This window comes from Arachis hypogaea, chromosome 10 (assembly GCF_003086295.3).
Source record: "Arachis hypogaea cultivar Tifrunner chromosome 10, arahy.Tifrunner.gnm2.J5K5, whole genome shotgun sequence".
In the NCBI taxonomy this organism is placed as follows: Eukaryota; Viridiplantae; Streptophyta; class Magnoliopsida; order Fabales; family Fabaceae; genus Arachis; species Arachis hypogaea.
Window position 1 is genome coordinate 46445363 of NC_092045.1, and position 8867 is coordinate 46454229.

Sequence of the window (8867 nt, forward strand, 5' to 3'; positions counted from 1 at the left end):
TTGCTTGAGGACAAACAACAATTTAAGTTTGGTGTTGTGATGAGCGGATAATTTATACGCTTTTTGGCATTGTTTTTAGTATGTTTTTAGTATGTTTTTAGTATGTTCGAGTTAGTTTTTAGTATATTTTTATTAGTTTTTAGTTAAAAATCACTTTTCTGGACTTTACTATGAGTTTGTGTGTTTTTCTGTGATTTCAGGTATTTTCTGGCTGAAATTGGGGGACCTGAGCAAAAATCTGATTCAGAGACTAAAAAGGACTGCAGATGCTGTTGGATTCTGACCTCCCTGCACTCGAAGTGGATTTTCTGGAGGTACAGAAGCCCAATTGGCGCGCCCTCAACGGCGTTGGAAAGTAGACATCCTGGGCTTTCCAGAAATATATGATAGTTCATACTTTGCCCAAGATTTGATGGCTCAAACCGGCGTTCAAATTCACTATCAGAATTCCCAGCGTTAAACACCGGAACTGGCACAAAGATGGGAGTTAAACGCCCAAACTGGCACCAAAGCTGGCGTTTAACTCCAAGAAGAGTCTCTACACGAAAATGCTTCAATGCTCAGCCCAAGCACACACCAAGTGGGCCCGGAAGTGGATTTTTATGTCATTTACTCATCTCTGTACACCCTAGGCTACTAGTTCTCTATATATAGGACCTTTTACTATTGTATTTTCATCTTTGAATCTTGGAATCTTCTGATCTTTGGAATCTTTTGATCTTTAGATATTTTGATCATTGGGAGGCTGGCCATTCGGCCATGCCTAGACCTTGTTCTTATGTATTTTCAACGGTGGAGTTTCTACACACCATAGATTAAGGTGTGGAGCTCTGCTGTACCTCGAGTATTAATGCAATTACTATTGTTCTTCTATTCAAATCCGCTTGTTCTTGTTCTAAGATATCACTTGTTCTTCAACTTGATAAATGTGATGATCCGTGACACTCATCATCATTCTCACCTATGAACGCGTGCCTGACAACCACCTCCGTTCTACCTTAGATTGGGTGGATATCTCTTGGATTCTTTAACCGGAATCTTTGTGGCATAAGCTAGAACTGATGGCGGCATTCAAGAGAATCCGGAAGGTCTAAACCTTGTCTGTGGTATTCTGAGTAGGATTCGATGATTGAATGACTGTGACGAGCTTCAAACTCCTGAAGGCGGGGCGTTAGTGACAGACGCAAAAGAATCACTGGATTCTATTCCGGCTTGATTGAGAACCGACAGATGGATAGCCGTGCCGTGACAGGGTGCGTTGAACATTTCCACTGAGAGGATGGGAGGTAGCCACTGACAATGGTGAAACCCTTGCATATAGCTTGCCATGGAAAGGAGTAAGAAGGATTGGATGAAGACAGTAGGAAAGCAGAGAGACGGAAGGGACCAAGCATCTTCATACGCTTATCTGAAATTTCCACCAATGAATTACATAAGTATCTCTATCTTTATCTTTATGTTTTATTCATCATTCATAACCATTTGAGTTTGCCTGACTAAGATTTACAAGGTGACCATAGCTTGCTTCATACCAACAATCTCTGTGGGATCGACCCTTACTCGCGTAAGGTTTATTACTTGGACGATCCAGTACACTTGCTGGTTAGTTGTGCGAAGTTGTGTTTATGCCATGGTATTGAACACCAAATTTTTGGGTTCATCACCGGGGATTAATTGAGTTGTGAAAAGTATTGATCACAATTTCGTGCACCAAAAGACTGCAGGGTCGGCAGGTGGAAATTGGAGTAGAACTCAACTACCTAAGAAAGGTTAACCTGTCGTGGCTGTCTCTATAGGAATCCCCAATGTCTTTGTGCAATTTGTGGCTCAACAAATTCAGCAATACGGGGTGAAAGGATAAGAAGGTGTTCATTGTTGTAATTCCGAGCTGCCAGAATGGGAAACATCTGCTCACAGTAGCGATTGGGAAATCGAGCAGTGTCATTTGCTGGGAAGGCTCTTTCCTTTTCATCGACCTTAATAATCCTTTTAATTCTTTTGGTTGAGGGCTTAACTGCAGTTGAAGAAGGCTCTGCCAGGAATGCTTTTTTTGTTCCTTTCCTTGCTGTGGATTTGGGGGTAGCTTTCTCCTTGCCTTTCTGGGTGGCCATCCTGAAAGGAAACGAGTAAAGATATGAATATTTCAAGGGTTATAGCAAGGAAAAGAATGGGAAAGGTGGTAATCAATGCACATGAAGGGATAATGAAGTGAACACATGGTCATGACTACATGTGGCAAATCAACAATGAAAATATAGCAAGTGCATGTGATGACAATTAAATGCAAGGCGTTTATTGGCATGCCGACAAAGGGCATGAGTAGCATAGAGCAAGCATTCAATGTCCAAATTAGATTACCAAGTCTTTCAAACTAATAATATGTTTGTAAAAACAATTATCTTTAATTAATAAAATATAAAAGGGGTGTTGTGATAAGCAGGCATTTAGAGTAGTAGATTTAAAAGAAATCTAAAAAGAAGAAGTAGTGCAAAATGCCATATGGGCATTTTCACAAACACATAGCATGCATGTTAAATAAGGTATGGAGAATATTAATTTGAACATGCAAGTAACCCTTAGAAAATAATATATAATTGTTAAACAAGTCCTAAACAATCCAAAAGCAACAAATAAAAATAATGACCCAAATAAATTTCTAACACTAATAGAAGGAAGAAGAAAATAAAAAGAAAACATGGATAAAGAAAGTAGAAGAAAAAGAAAAAGAAAACATGAAAATAAGAAGAGGAAAGAAAAAGTAGGGAGGGAAGAAGAGAAGAAAAAAAAACCTTGATAAAGGTGGTAGGAAAGAGGGGGTAGAAGAGAGAAATAAGGGAGGAAGAAGGAAGAGGAGGGGAAATAAAATGGGAATGGGATGAGAAAAGAAAAGATAATCTGGCATATTTGAATGAGTTGGGCAGCGCAAGTGACGCAGATGCGTGGAGCTCGCGGTCGCATGCAAAGCCCTTAAATGAAATGACGTGGACGCGTGACATGATTTGCGCTAGTGGCGCGAGGGCAGCTTCGTGCTCGCACAACTCTCTGTTCAAATTATGTTATGCCAAAATTTAGGGTGACGCGATCGCGTGGTTGACACGATTGCGTGGATGGCTAGATTGAGAAAACGACACCGACGTGTGTGGCATGCGTTTGCGTGACAGGGCTTGTGCGACTAGCACAAGTGCAGCCAGCTCCAGCGCAACGCTTTGCCATACACCTTGTTTACGCCGAATTGAAAAGCCATGCGTTCGCGTGGCTGATGCGGATGCGTGGGGAGGCCATGTTACAAATGACGCGATTGTGTCATCCACGTGGACGCGTGGATCAACTGGTGCCAGGGGCATGCTTCCAGCCACATACCTGCGCAACTTTCTGTCTCTTTTATTTAATGATGCGAAAGCACAACGATGCGAGCGCGTCAGTAACGCTGGCGTGTCGCGTGCCGTAAACCATTTTTTTTATAAAAATGCAAATGCAGTATGCAGATGAAATGCAAGATATAGGCATTAGTACTGGGAAGAGTTATAGATGAGGGAAGATAAGGAGAGAGGGAGGAACGATCATACCATGGTGGGTTGTTTCCCACCCAGTACTTTACTTTAACGTTCGTAAGTTGGACGCTCCACTAGCTCAGTCTTCTGCTGTGGGCAGATCTTCCAAGAGGAAGATCTCTAGTTCCTGGTTTTTTGCCAACTTTTCACCATGGAATAGCTTCAAGAGATGTCCATTGACCTTGATATGTTCAGAGCTTGAAGGATGGCTCAAGTGAAAGACTCCATATGGTTCCACCTTCTCTACTCGATAGGGACCATTCCATCTGGATCTCAGCTTGCCTGGCATGAGTCGCATTCTAGAGTTGTAAAGTAGGACTAAGTCCCCTGGTTGGAATTCTCTTCTCTTAATGCTCTTGTCATGCACAGCCTTCACCTTCTCTTTATACAGCCTGGAGTTTTCATAAGCTTCAAGGCGAAGGCTCTCTAATTCTTGCAGTTGCAACTTTTGTTCAGCTCCGACTCTCTCATAGTCCATGTTGCATTCCTTTACCGCCCAGAAGGCCTTGTGTTCTAACTCGACTGAAAGATGGCAGGCCTTTCCATAAACCAAGTGGAAAGGACTCATCCTAATCGGTGTCTTGTATGCTGTCCGATATGCCCAGAGTGCGTCTTGGAGCCTGGTGCTCTAGTCCTTCCTATGAGGCTTGACTACCTTTTGCAGTATGCGCTTTATCTCTCTGTTAGACACCTCTGCTTGCCCATTAGTCTGGGGTGATAAGTGGTTGATACTTTATGAATGATCCCGTGCCTCTTCAATAAACCTGTTAGTCTCCTGTTGCAAAAGTGAATGCCTTGATCGCTCACGATTGCTCGTGGTGATCCAAAGCGACAAATAATATGATTTCTAACAAAGGAAACAACGGTGTTAGCATCATCAGTACGGGTAGGAATTGCTTCCACCCATTTAGAAACATAATCTATAGCTAACAATATATAAAGGTGGCCATTAGAATTTGGAAATGGACCCATGAAGTCAATGCCCCAAACATAAAAAATTTCACAGAAAAGCATAATTTGCTGAGGCATTTCATCCCTCTGGAATATATTACCAAACCTTTGGCATGGAGGACAAGATTTACAAAGATCAGCAGCATCTTTAAAAAGAGTAGGCCACCAGAATTCACAGTCTAAAACTTTTCTAGCAGTTCGTTGAGGGCCAAAATGTCCTCCACTCTCAAATGAGTGGCAGGCCTCTAAAATGGAATGGAATTTTGATTGAGGTACACACCATCTAATTACCTGGTCAGCGCCACACCTCCATAGATATGGGTCATCCCATACATAGTCTTTGGACTCGCTTTTCAACTTGTCTCTCTGATGCTTAGTAAAATTAGGAGGAAAAGTATGTCTAACTAGATAATTAGCTACAAGTGCATACCAAGGGGCTACATCAGATACTTTCTGTAAGCTATCTAATGGGAAATTATCATTGATAGGAATGGAGTCATCTTTAATGTGCTCAAGGCGACTAAAGTGGTCAGCCACTAAATTTTGGTTACCACTCCTATCTTTAATTTCCAGATTAAATTCTTACAGCAGTAGCATCCAACATATTAGCCTTGGTTTAGACTCCTTTTGAGCTAATAAATATTTTAGAGCTGCATGGTCTAAGTACACTACTACCTTAGTACTAAGTAAATAGGTTCGGAATTTATCCAGAGAAAAAATAATAGCTAGAAGCTCTTTTTCAGTAGTAGTGTAATTAAATTGAGCAGCATCTAAAGTCTTAGATGCATAAGCAATTACAAAAGAGTCGTTACCTTCGTGTTGAGCCAGTGCTGCTCCCACTGCATGATTGGAGGCGTCACACATGATTTTAAATGGTTGACTCTAGTCTGGTCCCCTCACAATCGGAGGTTGAGTCAGAACGGTCTTTAGCTTATCAAACGCTTGCTTGCAATCCTCACTGAACTCGAACTCAATCTCTTTCTGCAGTAGTTTGGATAAGGGTAGTGCTACCTTACTGAAGTCCTTAATGAATCTCCTATAAAAACCTGCATGGCCAAGGAATGAACGGACTTCCCTCACAGAGGAGGGGTAAGGTAAACTAGAAATAACATCCACCTTTGCTGGGTCTACAGAGATACCTGTATCAGAAACAACATGTCCTAGAACAATACCTTGTTTTACCATAAAATGACACTTTTCAAAATTTAAAACAAGGTTTGAACTAATACACCTATCCAATACTTTAGACAAACTATCCAACAAAAGGTTAAATGAATCACTATAGACGCTAAAGTCATCCATAAAAACTTCCATACAAGTCTCAATGAGATCAGAGAAAAGACTCATCATGCACCTTTGGAAAGTAGCTGGTGCATTGCACAAGCCAAAGGGAATTCTCTTATAAGCATAAGTCCCAAAAGGACATGTAAAAGTAGTCTTTTCCTGATCCTCAGGAGCTATATGGATTTAAAAATAACTTGTATAACCATCTAAAAAGCAGTAGTGAGATTTACCTGACAGGCGATCAAGCATCTGATCAATGAATGGTAAGGGATAATGATCCTTGCGAGTGGCTTGGTTGAGACGCCTGTAGTCAATGCAAACTCTGTCAGAAGTTCTCCTTGCTAATTCGTTATTGTTGTGACTCCAGACTTCTTGGGCACTACTTGTACTGGGCTGACCCATTCGCTATCTGAAATGGGGTAAATGATATCTGCCTCAAGTAGTCTGGTTACTTCCTTCTTGACAACTTCTAAGATGGTGGGATTCAATCTTCTCTGAGGTTGATGAACAGGCTTTGCTCCTTCTTCTAAGCAGTTGTTCTTCTGGTTACTATATCCGCCAAGCTCCATCCAATTACTTTCTTATGCGTCCTCAATAAACTAAGCAGTTGTTCTTCTTGGTGGGAAGTGAGCTCCCTTGCAATGATGACTGGAAACTTCTGCTTGTCCTCAAGGTATGCATACTTGAGGTGTGGAGGAAGGGGCTTTAATTCCATTTTCCGCTCATGGTTATGTTCTGGATTTCATGGGGCTGGTGAAAATGGTGATGAATCTTCAGTATGTTCAGAGGGTGTTCCCACACTTGAATCTTGCTCCCTGTGACTCTCTTCCATTTCTTCCTGGTGAGTTACAACTATAATCTCATCAATGATGTCACGTTGGAATATGGAGTGATCTTCTGGGGGATGCTTCATAGCTTCATCTAGATTGAAGCTCACTGTTCTGCCATCCACCTCAAAGGAGTAGGTACCCCAGAAAGCATCCAACTTGAATTTTGAAGTCTTCAAAAATGGTCTACCAAGCAGGATTGATGAAGGTCTCCTTGATTTATTTTGGGGCATCTCCAGGATATAAAAGTCAATGGGAAACGTGAGTCCCTTAATGCTCACTAATACATCTTCAGCAATTCCAACCACTGTGATAATGCTTTTATCTGCTACCACAAAACGAGCTGCCGACCTTTTTAAGGGAGGGAGCCTTAATGCATTATATATAGACAAGGGCATAATACTCACGCATGCTCCTAAATCACATATATAGTCAGAAAATATCACACCTCCAATGGTACAGTTAACCATGCATGGGCCAGGGTCACTACATTTTTCAGCTATATTTCCCATTAAAGTAGATATAGAACTACCTAAAGGAATAGTTTCTAATTCATTAATTTTATCTTTATGTATGCATAATTCTTTTAGAAACTTTGCATATTTAGGCACTTGCTGAATAACATCAAAAAGGGGAACAGTTACCTCAACCTTTTTGAAAATCTCTACCATTTTGGGATCTAGTTCTATTTGCTTTCTGGGCTTCTTAGCAAGGTGTGGAAATGGAATAGGAGTGGCGTCTTCGATAGCTTCAGCTTGCTGGGGTTCTACACTCCTTGGTTGGGCTGCTTCTGCTTCAGCCATGCCCTGTACTTCATCTTCTTCTTCAACATCCTCTACCTCAACCACGTCCACAACTGGGGCGTGTTCTGATGGGCTTGATTCCTCTGGATTCCTCTCTTGCAGTGTGGTTCCAGATCTCAGGGTAATGGCATTGATACCACCATTGGGGTTGGGTAATGGTTGAGAGGGGAGTCCACCAGAGCTTAAAGACTGGTTGTTAGAGTTATTCAATGATCCAATCTGTGAGACAAGGGCTTGCAAGGTAGAATTCAGATCATTTAGAGTAGAAGTAATATTGTTTTCCATGGCCTGCTGTCTCTGACCAATAGATTGAAGCAACTCATCATTAGGAGATGAAGAGGGATAAGTGATCTGAGGGGTCTGCTGAGATGCTTGAGGCTGTCCTAGATGAGGTGCTCTGTAGGCCTGATTCTGATTCTGCTGCCTAAAATTGTTATTGTTATTCCACCTCTGGTTTCCATTGTTATCCCTGCCTCCTCTGTTGTGATTGTCCCTCCAACCCTGATTAGAATTATCTCTCCAGCCTTGGTTGGAGTTATCTTGCCATCCATGGTTGTAGCCGCCACCTTGATTGTACCCTTGATTAGGGCGGTCATAGAAGTTGTGAGTGGCTGCCACAGTGTGGTCTTCCGGTTGGAGTTGTGGACACTGATCAGTATAATGACTGTAATATGCACAGATTCTCCAAAAATTCTCTTCTAAGCGTATCCCAGTTAGAAACAGTTGCTCCGGATTGAGTGTAATACCACTCTTTTGCTTTCCCCTCAAGAGAGAATGTGAAAGCCTCTAGCAGAATAGAAGTTTCGTCGGTACTATCACGCTTAACAGTAGAACAAGCTGTCTGAAAATCCCTAAGGTGCTTGATAGGCTCTTGAGCAGGTAAGCCATGAAACTTGGGCATCAAGTTGAGTAGTGCATACTTTATTTCAAAATCCACAACCACTGCTGGGTGGTGTGCCTGAAATGGTTGTGGCGTAAAATCAGGGGCTGCAGCCTCCTGGATAGTGACTCTCCTAGGTGCTGCCATGCCACCTGCACGTAAATCAACTGGATCAGTAGAGGGGGAGCTTGTTTCTTCTTTAGATGATGTTTTAGATTCGTCCTCAGAGAAGACTAGCCGACGCCGAGCTTGCCTTATACGTGAAATAGTTCTTTCAATCTCAGGGTCAAATACCGGCAAGCTTGGATCAGGAAGTGAACGCGTCAATTAATGAAAGAAACGTGTAGCTCATTTTAACAAATAATAAAAAAGAAAAATGCAATTAAATAAATTCCAATCAATAAATTAGCACACTATTGCAACTCCGACAACGGCGCCAAAAATTGACGTGAGCAGAAATTGGCAGATTAAGAATTAATTAGAAAAAATGGCGTTGCGAGTACAGTTCTTAACCGGCAGAAATCCACTCGTCAATTTAAAAAAAGGTTGTCATAAAATTTAGAAAGAAAAT